The following is a 19,190-nucleotide window of genomic DNA, read 5'->3' as shown; positions in this document are numbered from 1 at the left end:
ACTTTCTCCTGCAGAGAGTGAGAGCGTGTGTGTGCGTGAAGTGAGAGAGGGTGACTGGCAAAGCAGGAGAAGAGAGAGAAAGAGGGCGTGCGCGTGCAATACTGCTCGCTATGCACGTAGATGCACGCGTGTGAGTCTGCGCGTGCGAAATGAACGTGTTAATGATGGGCATATAGAAATATTTCAGCTGACACACATACAACAGGGGCGTCTTTCTTTCGGATGTGAGTTCGTGGTTAGATGTTGGTCACTGGAGGCAGAGCGTAAAACATGTTTTGTTCATTTCTGATTCTCTCAAAAACCTTAATTTACTAATACATGCTTCCAAAGCATATCCCTTTATCTTCTTTACCACCGACTTTCTGTCACATGTAGTGGCTGCCTATGTGTAAACCAAACAGAACCGGACTGGAGACAGCTGGACCGCGCACCGAGCTGTGCTGCAGGGTTGAGTGAAAGCAGAGCTCACCAATCACACTTCTGTCCGCGCCATTTACCACGCCCCTTTTCACAAATTCTTCGAGTTCTCTCACTCTGATTGGTTAAACCAACGTAACCTTGTTTGCAGTATCAGCTCAGGTGTTGAGACTGTAAGAGAGAGAGAGAGAGAGAGAGAGAGAGAGAGATAGATAAAAGGTTCCACAACAAACAAACACGATCACATAAATAAGTGATGACTTGTAGAAAAAAAGCTTTCATCTAGTAAGTCATGTGTTGAAGGTTTTATCATGTTTTTGTATATTTAGATAAAATTTTAACATCTCATGGATGGCATGAATCAACTAAAAAAAGACTTAGAGAATCTTCACCCAGAATTGTTTGCTTATGTTGCAGCGTGTTTACCTGTCGTCTCTTAAACCTGACCGGTGACTGGTTTCTGCATAATGCTTACCTAAACACAAGCCAGGAAGCAAGAATTCTTCTACAGCCAATCTCAGCTGCTATCAGGTGAGAAATATATCCTGCACAGGCTGCAAATCCATCATAGGGACAACAAAGAGAAGCAACCCCACCCCTCAAACTCACATTCATAAGGAGAATTTAGAGATGCCAATTCACTTAACATACATGTTTCTGGATGGAGAGCAGAGAGAACCCAGGCATACACAGGGAGGACATAACAAACCGAAGAGATTAAAGCCAGTAAAATGTCTTTATTAAACTCCTTTCACAGATGAAGTCACAAAGCACTGTACACAAAATAATAAAATTAAGAAAATTAATAGCTGTAATATCCAATAAAGAAACCCAATAAGACACAATAACATAAAAATGTAATTCAGACATAATTAAGCAATACAAATCAATAAAATTCTCACAGAAAGCCTCTTTAAACAAGAACTTTTTTTAACTGCTTATGAAAAGAGTCCAAAGAGGCAACTAAACATAGTTGTAGTGGTAGACTGTTCTGGCCTCAGATGAGGTTCAAACCAGGAAATATCTTGCTGTGAGACGATGGTGACAACCACCACACCAGTGCAGCATAATTAAATCAGCTCAGAAATATGACATAAAGAATGTTGTGCTGCAACTGGGAGAAAACATGTTATCAGGTTTAAATTGCACAGAAAAAACATCCCAGTCTGATCACTTCAGGGCTGGTCTATGCAATTTATGGACCATAAATAAAGGAAAAACATAAAAACAAGATAATTACCTCAAGCAGTAATAAAACACTCAAGCAGAACTAGCTCAGTCAACAAAAGTGAACATTATAGCTTTTTGAAAAATGACTGTGAAGCTATTGTATTGTATTGTATATTTAACCCGTGTTTATAATAATCCATCCTCATACGTGTAAAATTGTGTGTGTGCTTTTTAAATCTCATCGTGAAGTAAAAAAAATAAATGGGTTCCAAATGAAAGGGAAGCTTTCAAGTCATTGACTACATTTATGAGGGAGCAGATATCAAACCCCTGGCCTGAAAAAGTAAAACCAGTATTAAAAGCAGCAATAAAGATCCATTTCTTTCATAATTTCAAAGTGGATTTATACCCATTCCTGCTGTAAAAGCTTAAAAGAATCTTCAATGCCACTTTCAAAGCTCTGGATGCCCATCTGTCTGCCTTTTAAATGTTTCTGCTTCATGCAGCCCATGGTTAGTCACTTTCTTTGAATGCAGACATCACATCCAGAAAGCAGTAATTAAGTGTAATTATCCCCTGATGCTCTATACCATTCACCCTTTCTCACTACTTCTCATTCTTCCCTCATTTGTGTGAGTTTTTCTGAGGGGTGTGTTTGTAGTTGGTATTTTTTTTTAAATAACTCCCCTCACTTTTATTGTTTAAAGGCTCAGTAGCAACAGAAAAATGTAACAAAACAGATAGAGTCCCTCTCATCACAATAAAAACATACTGTACTTTTATTTTACTTGGATATTACAGGATTATTAGTTCTTCATACCCTAAACAGGACCCCAGAAAATCTAAATCAGTCTATAAATCTGTTTCTGAGCATTATAACTTTCTTTTGTTTCACTTTAATAAACATAAACTTTAAATCAAATAAAAAAGTCATATCATGGTTAAATTAAAAACTTATTTACATGTAAATTTATATTCAGTGAACAGAGTAGAGTTGCATCCACATTTCAGATAATATCAGCTTTTCTGTTTAACACCATTATTAAGCGAGTCAAACCTTCTTGTTCTTGGCTGGGATCTGGAGGCTGGCAGAAATTATTTGCAGCATTTTTCTCTTTGTAACACATTACATATTTTAATCATGGTCCAAACTCACACTCACTAATACATGATTGGCAGAGTAGATAAGAGGAACCACAGCAGCAGTCTGAACATGAACATGCAAAAACATTAAAAACTGCACATTTATCTCAATGCACTAAAACCGCTGTAGTAGCTAAACATACCGGTGAATGTGACACTAAAATCAATTATTGGAAAATAATGTGAGAAAAATCAGGGCAGTAAAAACAGACTGACTGGGAAAAGCAAAAGTATGAAAACAAATGTCTGTACAACGTAAATACAGTGTATGTCTGTGTAAATGGATGCAGGCGTATAGATGGACAGGGGCGGGTCTCAAACTTTGTTTGTGGAGGGACAGGGCAGGAGCACAGACCAGGAAAAAGGTGGCAGATGAGACCTTGTTTTAAAAAGACTTTAAACAGTCCAACTTTCAAAAGTGAATTATTTTCTTAACTCTGACTAAAAGATAATATGAGACAAAAATTTTACTTTTGTATTTCATGTTACATAAACAATAAAATGGTACTACACATACCAGAACCCTTAACATGAACATGTCATTTTCTGTCCATATGACTGCCCTTTAGTTTCTCTGTAGCTTCTTAAGAAGACTGCTGTCAGTGTTTTAGCTTCTGTTCAGTGGTAATAAGCTGTCTATGGGTTTACATGCAAGACTGCCAAAAGAAAAAAATGTGATGCCCATTCATATGAAGCTTCAGTGGTGAGCTTTGATGTATAAACAGAATGAGAAAGGCCGGCTGCTGTGTGATCATCTGTTAAACCATCATCTAGGCTGCTGCGTCCATCATGGATAAAAAAGAAAACAGAACTGGCCAGTTGTACCTATATATTACCAAACAGAAGCCAAAAGGGAAAAGGATCCTCAACTTCATGTTCACTAATGTAGAAGAAAACCAGAAACATGTTCCTTAGTTGAATAAAAAGCCAGATAGAAGAGGTCAAGAGAAAACTGGAGAATTGCAAAGATAAACCGTTTCAAACTAAATATTGGTGCTAAAAACAATAACAAAAAAATCAATATCCACAAACAACAAACAGTCTGAACATGACATTTACTTGAATTCCTGAGAGATATTTGTGCACAATGCATCTTTATTGAGATGTTATTTACTCTGAATCCATATTTGCGCTACATCAGAAAGTCCAGGAAACGCTCCCTCAGTGTGCAGCTCTGGGTTTTTATTTTGGATTTCTGGACACACAGGACAGTGTTTCTTTTTGTGGACAGACTGTTTGGTTCTGGCCTCCTTGTGCTCTGAAAGTGGATGCCACAGGCTGTAAAAAGAGACACCCCAAGAGACATCTGTGGTTTGTGTTTGTGCTGGACTTTGCATGGAAGTGTGTGTGCAATTTTCATTCACTGCCTCAAGCACTCAGGAACTTTTGTTGCATCCATGTTTAAGACAAAGCAATGAAAAAATCCTATTTTGATCATTAAATATGATGATCCCTTCTTTTTTATTAGACACAGTTACATTAAATGTCTCTCAGAAGTGTCAGAAGTGTGATCTGTAATTATTTGTGCATGGCCAAGTTTTGGAAACCTACATAAGTTGTCATGTTTTATGTTAAGATTCATGTTTATGAAGTTACTTTAATTACAGCTGCATGCAGAGTAAAAGTAATATACAGAACCAGCCTAAAAGCTGACCTTGGATCTTGCTACAACACAATGCCACAGCTTAACAACGGATCAGTGATTGAAAACTAGTTAGATAAGAGTTTAGGATTCAACTACTATATAGGTAAAAAAAAAAAAAAAGTATGCATCTGCTTTAGTATTTTTTCTCATTCAGTCCTCTTTCCTCCGACATCAATAGCAGCTGTAACATCTTTAACTAAAAGCTGAGCATGAGCAGGTGATCATGTTTGCTTTATTTTGTTATGCATCTAAATTTTCAGTCAGGAGCTCAACATTTGGATTTCAGGAACAAATGTGGGAATAAAAAAGACAGACTGTAATTTTCGGGTTAGCTCACCAGATGTGCAGCTCAGTTTTTCTCCAGAATGGGAAATAATTATATTGCACCACAGTGAAATAACAAAGCAGTTTTAAAGGCTTAAAACTGTGAAAATTGGTACATTTTATGAGCTACAAAATCATTACATGCCTATAAAATCCTATCAAAATGATAATATCTCTGTATTTTGTTTTGTGAGAGACTGTCAGCCACAGTCAAGAAATGAAAAATCATTACATTTTTAAGGCTCTGTATGAATGCCCGTCTTTTCCTTTGTGAACTGTAAAGTCCTTTAATCTTTTATTAAGTAAAAATTTAACAAAGGTGATATTTCACAACTATTTTATGTTAATAGGGTAGGAGGAGGTGGATAATGGTGCCACACCGCAGACATGAACCGTCAATCACGAGAACATAGTTCAAACCCAAATATGGTACAACAAAACAACAAACCAGAAGCTTTTGTTTTGAGACTGGACCATTTTTTACAGAATAATCTGCATCTGTTTGTGAGAAACCAACTTTGAAATAAATAAAATAACTTTTGGTTTTTAACTGCTTGTTCCAGATGTTTTATCCTTGTACACAATGCCTGTACAATCAGCTTTCACATCTGGAAGAGAGAACAAAATCTTTATTGGAGATTTCACACATTAACACAATCTGTGGAGCTTAAAATAGGAAAATAATGAAGTTTAGTCACAAACATTCAGCGGAGAGTTGAGTAATGATGCAGAATAGTTTTCAGATTCTGTGTTTACTTGCTGGTAAGACAAAGTAATTCTGTACATTTATACAGACAAAGAACACAAAGACTTTGGTTTTGCCATTTTAAGGAATTATAAACATCTAAACATCATTTCATTTAAAAAAGCAACCATAATATTTGATTATGATTTTACTGTCGTACAAAGTAAAATGAAAGAATTTAGGTTTACAATCTTGGCTAAAGCAGTTTTATTGTTCCCTCCACTGAACCCACACCCTTTACTAAGTGCAGCATAAAGCAGCCTTTCCTCTGGCTGAGTAAAATCCACATTACCAACTGAGCACCCACATAATGGAACTACCAAAAATTCCTAAGAAAAGGCTGCACGTATGCATTCACATCTGCATGACTTCATCATCTAGAAACAGACTTATGGAATTTCTTGGAGGCGAAGCTGCTAAAATATCCCGACATCTAAAGGCAGGTGATTCCATTTGTCAAGCCCAGAAGAAGCAGGTTAGGAAGAACTTCAATTATAGAATTAAGCTTCAGCCTTGGTTAAATATGAATTAATAAAGCCTTGTAATTAGCTGGGCTGATATTAAAGGAGTAGGAGAAGCCAAAGCCAGCAAGGTTTCCTTGAAGACAACCTCCATCAGATGTGACCACCCAGTGAACTGAATTCTCTCAGTCCATCCAGTCAGTCAAACCCGGTGCTTGACTGGCTGTAATATGAAAGGGTGACTTTTATACAGCTGACTCGGCTGCCTGGTGTGGCAACATCTGGGTCAACACAACCATGGGAGACTGGATATATAGATGAGACATGAATGTCTGCAGAGAGAGATGGCATCAGCTCAGCGAGATGGACCCGGCAAGTGCCTGTGGGCAGCTCTCTCTCTGTGTGCTATTTCCAAAAGGAGAACCTTGTAATTACAATAAAGCGGCCATATTATACTGCTGACTTCCTTGAAAAGTCTGTATTTTACAGGGCAGGGCCACAAACGCACACACACCCTGCTAGCCACAACACACCAAAATAGATCAGAGCAGGGGCTCGCCTGAGAGGAAACGGAGAAAGGGAGTGGACTGATACACTCGGCATTAACAGTGAGGTCAAAGAGTGTGTGATGAATACACACTGGGGTCAGATTGGTGAAGCTGCAGGAGGTGTGCTGAGCCAGGTAAAAAAAAGGGAATTCAGACACAGAATGGGTCAATGATCTTGAATCTGGACAGCTAACACACCCAGTTAACCACATACCTCGAAATAGGCAGGAGGGGAGAGGGAGGAGGAGGAGGGAGGACAAGGGGTGATGGTGGGGCAGAGTAAGGGAGGAGGAGGCACGGCAAGGGTGTTTTTTCTGTGTGGGGTGAGTGTTCATGAGCTCCTAAGCTGATGTATAACTGAGTATACGTGTGTGAGATGAAGTGTATATATGAGCACAGCATATATTTTACTAAAATAAACACAGCCTTTGATGATGTTTGTTAAACTGAACACAATGTGTGTGTTCCCTTCTCTTCGTTATTTCTCTTCTGTGCATCTGTATAATTTCTGACTTTCAACAAAAGCCATTTCTTTTTAAGGGAGTTTGAAGGCAGCTTCCTTAGTTTTATATATAGCAGAAGGTGAACTCCAAGATTTGCTCAATTTAGCACAATTACTCACTGTTAGAGGGTAATTTTCCCAGATGTTCTATAATTGTCCGACTAATAAAAGGCAGTTAGAGGGACCAAATATGCTGTCCTGAGCCACAAAGTAAGTTATTTCAGCATATAAAGGTGGATTAGGTTTCATATAGAACAATAATCTGTCAGAAACATAAATTCACCTTACTAAAAGCCACATTGTCCAACATGGAGGCAGTAGCAGAAAAAGATCAATATCTAACAACACTGATTACATGGAACTGACAGAAATATGCCCACATGTAATGCAATCCACTTTTTTTCTTTATAAATGCATGAATATTGCCTAAGCTTTGGAAAACCACATCTAGATCTGCATCTAAATACCCAAATCCCTGGAATGAAACTCAGCCAGAGATAGAGGAGAGAGATAGGACTCACATGAGGAAACTGCTGCCAGGGAGGGGACGTTAGGGCCGTGGAAAGGTACAGGCAGGAAAAATCACAGGAATGAATAGAGAGAAGGGGGGTGGGCAGAGGGTTGGTGGTGGTGTGGGGAGGGCACACAGGCATGCAGAGGGTGAGCGCGAATGAATGAGGGCCATTGATGAAGATGGAGAGTCTGGATAGGGGTAAGGAGAGGGGAGAGAGCAAAAGCAAGAGGGGAGGGATCAAAAGGTATTTACACATGGAGATTCCAGAATAAAACGGAGGTGTGGAGGGAGAAGGTGGATGGATGGATGGATCTCTGACTGACCTATAGAGTAAAACCCAGGGTGGAACATGGGGACTTTGACACAATGGCATATTTGTCCAAAATCTAAAGTTTTTCCACGAGTGAAGTCACCTCAACAGCTGTTAGTGAGCAGACAGAAGCTCTTCAGTAACATTTAGAGCACCTCAGGTCAAAAGGTGAATTTCCTGTGGAATAAAAATACATTAGTTGCACTGTTTTATGATACATGAAATAATATTTTACCTAAATATAATTCTTTTTATTTTTACACCCTTGACACAACAAAGAGAAGAATTTCCCTTCCAGGAAAAATAGAGCAAACAAACAGGCTGTGGATGCTGCAGTTATGTGGTATTCAAACTAACACTTACATGACCAGATCTCCAAAAATCCATCTTTAGTCTTTTCTTCCAAAAATACCAATAAATTATCCAACCTTAACAACCATTTCGACTGCATGTCTGTTCCCACAGTTACAACCCAAATGAGCTATTCTGACATACAAAATATGACTGTTTATATATATTTTTTAAAAAGGCACAAAGTCTTGCTAAGAAGGTTGGAGGGCTGGTGGTGGAATAACTCCCAGGACTAACATTCTGGACACCTGATTTTGGAACTTGTTTTATTAACTTTATAATTTTCTTCTTATTTGTTAGAAACTACAGTAGAACTAATAGCAACCATGGACTGGGTTAAAGGACATTCTTTCACTAAAGCCCAGTATGTCGTTATTTTACAGGTCGCCATGGTCCAGCTGGTTATGAAAGCAGCATATTGGGCAGCAGCTACTTGGATAATGAGGAAGACACTGATCTCATGTTCATCCTCTGCTGCTTTGACCTCACATCCTTGCTGCAGAACAAATTTTTACTTGTTCTCTAATTAAACAGATTAGACATTGCTCTGCTCTACTTTTTACACATACTAATTTTAATGTTTAGCTGGTCTGGCTGGTCTCTGTAACGCCCAGCTCCTGACATGAGAGGTTCTTTGTTCTGCACCAGCAGATGTCATAGTTTATGGTCTTTGTCTCAGTGTTATTTATGTTCCTTATAGCTTCTTTTTTCCTGAGTCTTTTGTGTTTTGGTTTCTTGTCTAATTGTAGTCACACCGTTGTTTGTCCTGAGCTCATTGCTCCTGATAAAGCTCACCTAATTCAATTATCACATTCGCTTCACCTGTTCTCTGTTAGTTGTCCTCTGTTTTTATAAACCTTAGTTTCTGTTGCTCATTGCCAGGTTGTTGTTGTTTTCGCTTCGTCCTAGTCTGTGTTCATTAACCTTGTTCCTTGGATTAAAACCCTGGATTATTGCATACTTCTGTATTACTCTCTGTTTCCAGCACAACTCCAATGTTTTGGTGCTGGAACCTGAGCTTTGGTAGCCAAAATAGAAGTAACCGATTTAAAATCTGAATGGGTACTGGAACCAGTTTGATGTAAACTCCGCTTTAATTTTTGTATGTGTACTTTCATCATAAAGATTAGCTCACATATTCAGTATATAATGGAGCTCAGAGGAGCATGATAGTGTGGTGGTTATCGTTGTTCCCTAAACAGTAAAAATGCTCCTGGTTTGAGTCTAAGTTGGAACCTTTCTTTGTGGCGTTTTGCACGTTCTTGTGCATGTGTAGGTTCTCTGTGGGTTATATATGGTATATGGTTTCCTCATGGTCAATGGTCTGTACCTATATAGCGCTTTTATCCAAAGCCCTTTACATGTACGTCACATTCACCCATTTACACACACATTCACACCCTGATGGCGGAAGCTGCGATGAAAGGCGCTAACCACGACCCATCAGGAGCAATTAGGGGTTCGGTGTCTTGCTCAGGGACACCTAGACATGAACTCGACCGGGTCGGGATCGAACCGGCAACCCTTGGGCTACAGGATGATCATTCCACCCACTGAGGCTTACAAATTGACCACTTGTCTCTGGATTGGCCTGTGATGGACTGATGACAGGGTCCAGCTCTGTTTACCCCAAACATGATAAAGCAGGTGTAGAAAAAAGAAGGATCTGAGTTCAACACCGGGCCCGATCAGGTGATTCTCATCTGTTCATTAGATTGGTAAATCCAAGAGATTTTTCCATTCAATATGTCGTATTTAATTTCCTTTGCAAGCTTCTTTGCAACCCTCCTCCATCCCATCTCCTCCTTTTAAAAATGATGAGTCATGCAACCAAAATAACCATTTCTGAATCTCACATATAAGAGTTTATACTTTCAAAAGAATCCACAAATCTGTGTAAGGAGGCTGGAAGGACTGCCATTGATACTAAACTCCTCTGTAGTCTGTTTTTTTCCAGCTCTCCCTGCCTCTCCCCTCTGCCCCTGGTACATGGAAGGGCAGACAGGTCCAAGAACAGAACTATGCCACCAAAGTGCACATGTTTGTCATGATCTTTTTCATGAAAGTGGTTCTGACTAAACTATTAATGAAACGTACATCTTCTGTACAGGTATGACGCCAATACTACCAACATATGACATTGTTTTCAACTGGAAGATTATCTAAACAAAATCTGACCAGGCATCTGGATCTTGCTAACATTACATTTTCTAAAGCAGAATATGGTGATAAAAGTTGAGTAAACTAAAGTAATCATGACTTTGAGGTAAAAATAAAAAAAAAAAAAAAGCCCCATAGTTTTCTCCTCCTTCACCTGCTCCATAACCACATTAAAGAGTAACACTCTGACATGTCTTTAGTCCATAAAAGTAGAATCACTTTTAGATTCAAGACTGTTTAACAGCTCAACCCACATCTGGCCAACAAGACTAAAACCTGGAACAATAAAAATGCCTCTCAGCAGAAATGAAAGAATAACAGTGATTTCCTTATTAGATCAATATTAATAAACACTTTATTTGAACTGATCATTTTGCTGCTCAAAAGAAAAACCAGTAAAACTCAGATCTGAAGCAGACAGTAAAAGCAACAGGCAGACCGTCCTAATCCTGGAAACTCCCAACATTCTAGTTTAAATTCCAGATCCCAGCTTTTGTAAATATCAAAGAAACACTAACGCAAGTTAATCTAGAGGGACTTGACCAGAAACAACATTGAGGTTTGATACATCCTCTACTACACACTGCAGTCTCCTGTTAAATGACTTGGCTGAGTAAAGAAAGACTCCTTCATTGACTCTACTTGGACAGGAGAGCATTTTTAGAAGACGATTAGGAATGAACAAGCTTACGTTGTGGTTTTCTTCATAGTAAAGGATGAAAGAGGAGAAGCACCAAGAATGTGAAGCATCACAAGTATTCAGCTGGTTGAATGATGAAGGGACAGAGGGCAGCGAAGCCCGGCTGTAACCCGGACTCATCAGTGGACACTGCGAGGTCGAGGTGAAGGGCAGGTGGGTCAGTTTGTCGTTGAAGTGACACCTTGCTGTACCTGACATTACAAAGATCTGAGCCAGAACAGCAGAAGAAAAGTTAAGGTCTTTTTTCTGCTGAGCTTACTGCCTGCTGGTTGTAAAGATAAGAGGTGTCAACAATGCACCTAAAACTCATGCAGAAACAAATGATTATTTACAATTAACATCCTAAAAAGCTTTAAAAATTATGCTGTGCTTCCAAACTTTATTTAGTTTCTCTTGCATAATTGTCATGTAGATTTAATAAAGAACTGTGGGAGACTAGGATAAGTTGAGCCTTTTCTTACATTAACCGTTCTCTAGGCAAGGAATAATAATAATAATAACAATAATAATAATAATAATAATAAACATCTGCCATTATTTCAGGATGTCTCCTGTCAGTGAAAATTACAACAAGTCAATATTCAACATTTAAAAATATATGACCTCTTAAAAAAATAAATAAAAAAAAAAAAAAAAAAAAAAAATTGTCTTGTGGCTCAAATTGCCCCACCTCAGGGATAAATTGATCCTCTCCTAATTCCATCCTAAAACAACATAATTTACATTTAAAACACAATCCTGTAACTAGCCTTAGTTAAACTTCTGAATCAGGTGATTTTAACTAATGAACGCCCACCTGCAGGTTACCTGTGAAACTGGATGCTGTAAGCAGAATAAATACAACCAAAAGAGTTGGATTAAATATGGAAAGTATGATTAAAAGTGGTGCAAAGATTTATACCCAATCAGAAGTTTTAAAATTTTAAAATACATAATAATTTTTAATTTAATAAGCACAACACTTAATAAAGTTAATTCAGTTAATTCATCAGTAACTATATATACATATTTTGGATCAACATTGTGCTGCCATCCAGAAATAACTTTTTCAGGGAAGGTTTTGCTTATTTCAACAAGAAACCAGATTCTGAAAGTTTCATGTCTCTGAAAATGAGTTCAAACATCAAACTAACTGAAAGCATCTGGAGCGTCATGAAAAGACAGAACTTTACTAAAAGGCATAAATCTGTTTATCAGCGAAACACTTTTTTTAAGATCAAAATTTTTTTACATCTTCTTTATTCTCAATGATTTTGATGCAACACGTCTTTGAAACATGCTGCTGGCATCAAAGTCAAAATAAATACATACATTATTAAAACTAAATTTCAGGGTTTCCATTTGAATTGTTGTCTTGTTACTTCCAAAACAAATCTAAAATCCCCATTAAAATATCTCATCAATGTATTCTGTCTTATTTTATTTGTAATTTAGACATGAACAAACACATTTGTGGGATGGGTTAAACAGTTACAGGTCAGAAATAAACAAACATGCTACACTAAAAAAAGTTTGTTTCAAAATACTTTTTCATCCAGACATAAAACTGTATGTCTGTTTGTTTTATTTAACTAAACCAGAACTACTCGTCTAACATCTCAACTTTAACACATCATTTGGTTTTTGTTTTAGAGCTTTTTTCTTACCTTCAGCTGTAACATGTTTCAGGTGATTGTGGCAATAATAATCTATCATCCCTGCCTGGTTAATTTATTATTTGCTAAGTGATAATTAGTAAAGTTAGAATAATGCACACTGTGGGATCCAAATAAAAAAGCACTGAAACAAGACAAGTTCTCATATATTCCATTTTATTTCTTCAGCACATCACAAATGATCATTGAAACTGTGTCATTAATGTACCGAACGTTCAGTTATTGCAAATTAGCAGTAAAAATCTATATTTGGGTCTAAGTATAAAGAAAATGTTGCTTATTAACACAGAATCCTGAGAAAATCAACTCACTTGTGTTCCATATTGTAAAATTGCGGACTTTATTTTAGGATCAAGTAAATTTAATTGAACTATTTAGTTTTTTTTGCTGTGTAGTTCTATTCTATAAATTTAAGTATTGATTTCTAAAATGTCAGTTATCCAACAGATTTTGAACTTTTTAGGATAATCAGATAAGTGGGAAATTTCTGATTTAATATTTGAACATTTTTGGCCACAAACATAAGAAAAATATTTTATTCTATTTTCTGAAGGTGCTGCCGAACTTTAACTACTCAACCCATATGTGGAGAGAAACTCTACAGATGGATTGGAGTTGAAAGGAAAACCGAACGAGTGCTTCCACAGTTCAGAGAAGGCTCAGTTCTCTCACAGAGCCCGCTGACAGAGGGACTCCTCAGCAGGCCGAGGTCAATAAGGAATGCACCATGGGAGAGGGAGGGAATGTACCACAGGGGTGTTGAGGAAGGGGGTGGGGTGGCAGCAAAGGAAGCTCAGAGGGGGGAAACAGAGGGGTCTTTTGTGAGACAGGAAGCTGCTGAGACCAGGGCCCTCGCTCTGGGTACAGTAGTAGAGAGGAGAGAAACCTGGGATATGAGAAAGATGGTGGGGAAGAAAGATATGACGGAGGAGAAGAAGAGTGCGCTGAGGAAGGAGGAGAGGCTCAACAGGTTGAAGGACGCAGAACTAGTAAACAAAGTTAGATTTAGCATGCAGAAACAAACCTACTATCCATTTTTCCCATCAGTGTTACACCTGATTGGACTTTTAAGCATAGTTATCACTAACTTTTACACACCTGCCGTTCCCTGAACAATTTCTAACTCTACAAACAACAACTGTCCGTGCAGATTACAATAATTAAAAGCAGAATGTGCTCCCAGATTTTAAACCAGTTCAGTTTTAGAATGAAACTAAATGCGGATCATTTTAGCAACTATGGTGTAGTACGGATAAAAGTGCAAAAGTTCATTAAAGCTGGACTAATTTACAGCCCTTTTTCATTAGTACCTCTTTGGATCTACTTGGATTTTAGTGTTTCCATTAGGTAGCAGCACCTACACAGCCGGAGCTCCAACCGAGTCGAGCTGAAAATATGACGTCTACTGGCTGCTGGCCACTGATTGGCCAGAGGGTGATGTCACAGGATGAGCCATGAGAGTGATTACAAGAACATCATCAAACTCTCCTGGACTTTTCCAGCATGTTTTTCCTCATCGTCTGACTTTCTTCTTTAAGCTCGAGTCTGTTGAAAAGCCACTGATTGTTGTGTCGTGTTTGTGTCACATACATATGATGTCACAGGACTTTCAGGCCGCCTTGCTATGATGACCCCTCCCACATTGAGCTCCCACTCAGTTGTAATGGAAAATGACCTAAACCAAGTTAAATTGAGCTGAGTCGAATAGGTACAAGTGGAAAAGAGGCTTGATTAAATCAGAATACTTCAAGTGAGCTGAGAACCTCAAACTAGGCAGTTTCTGTTCAGTCTGAGTAAAAGCAGATTGTACACAGAAGTCAGCATATCACTGTGTAGTTGGCAGGTTAATTCCCAAACTCTTTTTCCTTATTCTATTGCATTTATATTAAAACTGTACATCACTACCTTTTTTTTTTTATCTAGTGCCCTTTTTAATTTTGCTGTTGCACCTGTCACCGTGAGAAATTCCTTGTACTGTAAAATGCTCTTTACTGTACAAAGCTGATTCTGAAACAGGTGCTTGGGTGGAAAAGGTGCAAGATAACATGCCCATCATTACAGACTTTATTGAGGTGCCTCTGATCGGCCTTTGACCCTCACCTGCTCCAGCTGGAGCTGCATGGTGATGAACAGCTTCCAAGAGATTCTGTCAAACTGTTAAAAGAAAAGAAATAAATTCCTGACACTCAAAAACCACAAGATAAAAAATAAATAAAAATCTGAAAACTGAACACAAACAAGTTGTTTAAAATAGATAAAAGTGGAAGGAGTGAAGAGGAGGATGAGAACCAATCAGGACCCTGTGTGGTTGGAAGCACTAGAGATCAAAAAAAGAAAAACAAATGACTAATTTCCAAAACAAGTGGCTGAACATACAGATATGCGGTATTTGTACACAGACACTGCAGCCACTTAATGAGGTCAGGGAAAACCAGCAATAAAAACAATCTGAACTGTTATGGTCATGAGCTCAATCCAGTCTGTCAGTGCTTTGAAAAACATCAAAGAGCTTTTCATCTCTGCCTGCAGCTCAGTCCCATCCGGGCCTTTGCTGAACGAACAAAACATTCACATGTTGAGGCGGCAGCATAAAGAACTGCGAGGCTGCAGAAAGAAAATAATACCCTCCCTCTTCCTTTTCTGTCTTCCCATCTTCATCACCTTCTTCCTGCCTGTATGCAGATTTCCCCTCACTGACACACTTGGGTTCTCTCATGTTCGCCGTCCCACGCACACGACCAGCTGGCTCATTAAGCTGAAATCAAGAGGTTGTACAGTGAATGCTTGTGCATCCTCTCACTGAAGTCACACCCGGCGACTCCATCATTGGTTTCTTTTCATTTACAAGTCAATCTTGCACAAGACACCTTTCTATCTGTCATCTCTTCTCCACTCCGCTCACAGCACTCATCACACCAGGTCATCTGAATTTATTAAGCTCATTACTCCCAAAACTTCCACTGTTTTCGGCCGTAACGCCTTCCACTTTTCCACTGCAAATGACTGGAACACACTGCAGAACACTCTTAAACTTCCATCTCTGATATCTGTTTCTTTGTTTAGACAGAGATTATTGTCAACTTGTTCCTGCTGACGATGCTGACTCTCACTTATGCTTATCTTTTCACATAGATCTGTCCCACATACTGAAACCTACTCCCTTCCCCCTTTCATTTTTATATATTTGTATTTGCTCTGCTTTGTTAGGTGTATTTTTTGTATTGTGGTTCTTGTGTATGCACAGTTGTATGTTTGTATGTATACATGTTATTTATTCCTCCCGGGGCCTCTTGGCCAGGTCATGTTTGCAAATGAGAACTGGTTCTCAAACATTTTTACCTGGTTAAATAAAGGTTAAATAAATAAATAAAATAAAATAAAAAGGCAGTAGGTAGAAGATGTGATGGGATGGGCGATGTGGATCCTTAATGATGTAGATAACATTTCTGATGCAGTGCTGCTGGTACATTATCATCACTTAGGAACTGGAACTGCACCATGGTTTGATTGTAGTAAGTCAAACAGTACAATAGATCCTCTTTATCTTATCCATCATCACAGAGAACCTGTTTTACAACTTGCTGTTCTTAAATTTCCCACCTCAGTGTGTTACCATAGCAACTATTGGAATCTTTAGATTTTTCAACACGTTTAACCCCTGCTTCACTCGAGGCTCCCCAACTGGGTCTAACAACATTTGATATAAAAATGCACCATTACAGGTTTTTAAAGGTTTCCAAGCCTGACCACCTGAACGCCCTCACTTCAAAATTCAATCTGAAGTCAGATCTATTAAGTACAAAGAGATATTAAAGTCATCCCCTTTTTTATTTTCTAACTTAGCCCCTGGAGTGTCCAAGGGGTACACGCAACCTCATTTGGGAAACACTGTTATAGAGGATAATCAGTTACCTGAAAATAAAGAGAAAAAAAAAACAGATGATGTGTTTAAAGCAGCAGGACTACTTGTGACTTTAGATCATGACAAACCCTCCACATGTTCTATAAAATCTGAATTTCATCACAGCTCTTTCCAAGTTTCACATGCACTTTTTATGAGTCAGCATCCCCAGTTACAAGTGGCATAAACACACAGTCTACCTCTGATTCTTCGTCTGTCTGCCATGTTGATTACAAAAACCAATCTTCAGAGGCAGAATTATACATTTTGTGTTTCCCCCACATTTAGCTCTGCTCAGACAGCACTCTCAATCATTTAAATGTAGACTGGCTCAGATTTGGTCTGTGTATACCCAAAAACCTAGCATATGATTACAGCTGAAAGAACATGGGGACAGTGGCTGACCAGTAATTTGGCTTTCCTAAACGCTGCCACCAGTCATTCCAAGGTTTCTTCCCATCCCACCAATCTGGACCTTCGTAATGCAACAAGCTGAAAAAAGTCCCTAAATGTTTGCTTTTCTATGGCATAAGAGAGGCAACAAATAAAGACACGAGCATAAAAAATATATACTTCATAGACTGTATAATGTTACCAACAGATATAAAATTGTTTTACAAGTAAATGTGATAATTTTATCATTTAATTTTATTACAGTAAACACTACAGGCTGTAAACAGAGGGCAGTTTTAATCTACAGCTTAAACTCTTACCACAGATATTTTAAAACTTTTTAATCCGCTTCTGTATTTTGGGTGAATTTTGAGAAAAGCTAACTATTAGAAGCCATAGTAATTATTCATACAGCAGCTTATTTTTACTGTTTGGACGTTGCAAATGTGGCCAAGAAATGCATAAAAAACCAAACAAATTATGCAGCAAATGTGTAAAAGCTTGACCTCCTGTGTTCAGAGGAGGATTTTATCTGTTTTACTGTGTGGGATACTAAACAGAACAGAAAGGTACAGTGACCAGAAAACACACCTGATATCTCACCCTGTCTGAAGAATACACAGCATCAGTTAGGCTCCGTCTTATGCAGGTGTGTGCGTGTACACAGTGTGCATTGGAGTGTGTGGGGTACCTCTACAACACAGGATCCACCAAACCACTGCTGGCAAGTGACTTCAAACACGGCTCGTTTATTCAGTGCACAGCAATAACATTCACCTGGTGAAAAGTGACATTTCTGAAACAGAAATTAAGAGGAATTTGACCCCTGGTATAAAGGTGTCTTTCTGCAGGGCTCAGCCCCACATACCACGATGGAGGGGAGGGAATACAGGGAGGAAAGGAGAGGAAGAATTATAACCAGGAGACTGGGAGAGAGAGGGGAGGGCAGGAAAGGTGGTGAAGATGTTGAAAATTTGACACAATGCAGCGTGTTAAATGATAGAAAGGAAGATAGAAAGTTTAAGAAAGAGAAATCAAGAGAAAGATGTGATTGGAAAGGATGGGAGAGACAGAGTAGATGCCAAACTTAGAGGACGCCAAGGGTTATGTGAAAGGTTAAGAAGCCAGACAAAATACAGTTAAAGGTACTCAGGCCGCTGAGAGTTTAAGACACAAAGTGGCCGAATACAATAAATAATTAAATTAAGGAACATTACAAAAAACTAAAGATGCTGTAAAATCTAATCATGTTCTCAATGCTAAAGAGAAAACTATTTAAACTCTACAATTTAAAGTAAAAACTGTTTCTTTCACCTCATGGAAATCTTGTTTTTAAATCTTACACTTTCAAACATCTGAACATAAATCAATGAGCGTCCCAATAAAAAAATGAGCATTTAAAGTTACTAATCTGAGAGGTTTATAGGTTCATCTCTAATTGTGGTGCTGCTGCTGACTTGGCTTTACTGCCTTCAGGTCCTCAACAGAGCGCTCATTGTGTCAGCTCCCTCTGGTGGCAGCTGCCGGTACTACACTAGCCACTTCCACAGTGGCACATTTGGCCCAGATATCTGCAACATGTCAAGTAATGTTCAGCCTCCTTCTGGTATTCTTTGCACATAATTATCATTAGCACATTAGCTGCATAGCTATCACTACCCTGTGAGAACAACTATTAGATCTAGTAAGTTTTCTATGCAAAACATAAACATATAGGAGGCCTGTGGAGATTGTTATAGCAAGCATCTCAACCAAACCGGAGAAACATAACCGGTAAAGCAGTTTAAAAGTTGTGAGGAGGATGGACTTATTAGGATTCAATGCCAGTCATGAGGGAGGGGATAAAGAGGTAGGAGGAGAGGTGCAGAAAGAGTTAAAAAGCATCTCTAAAGTAGATGGATAAAATATCACACCCTCATCTCTACAACAGAACCTAAATATGCAGCAGAGGAAACAAAGCCACTAATGTAGGATGAACTAACTAGAAAGAATGCTCTGATCTCAGCTCTGTTGCTTCTTATTAGTCAAGGTGTGTTAAATTGGTAAGGAAGCAAGACTGGGCAATTTCACCACCAGCAGCTCTAATCAAGGATGGAGGTGGAGCAACAGCAGACCATGGCTGGCAAAGCTGACTGGACAAAAGGTGAGTGCTCCCTCTAGAGGTTGAAAGATGGGAGTGCAGTGTCAGTGGTCAGCCGGGGCCCTGGGGTCCTGCTGGACTGAGGAGCTGATCATTTCTTCAGGACACAGT

At 38.7% G+C, this 19,190-nt stretch overlaps 1 long non-coding RNA gene across 1 annotated transcript; it reads right to left on the bottom strand.

Moving 5' to 3' along the window:
• Positions 1-13,210: 13,210 nt before the first annotated feature.
• On the bottom strand, positions 13,211-15,424 carry LOC121656650. Its single transcript, XR_006013436.1, has 3 exons — positions 15,307-15,424; positions 14,746-14,799; positions 13,211-13,531 (listed from the first exon to the last, which is right to left on the bottom strand). It is a non-coding gene; the product is annotated as an uncharacterized LOC121656650 (long non-coding RNA).
• Between the last annotated feature and the right edge of the window lie 3,766 nt (positions 15,425-19,190).

This window comes from Melanotaenia boesemani, chromosome 17 (assembly GCF_017639745.1).
Source record: "Melanotaenia boesemani isolate fMelBoe1 chromosome 17, fMelBoe1.pri, whole genome shotgun sequence".
NCBI classification, from domain to species: domain Eukaryota; kingdom Metazoa; phylum Chordata; class Actinopteri; order Atheriniformes; family Melanotaeniidae; genus Melanotaenia; species Melanotaenia boesemani.
Note: the sequence above shows the minus strand (reverse complement) of the source record. Positions and strands in the feature narration are given on the sequence as shown.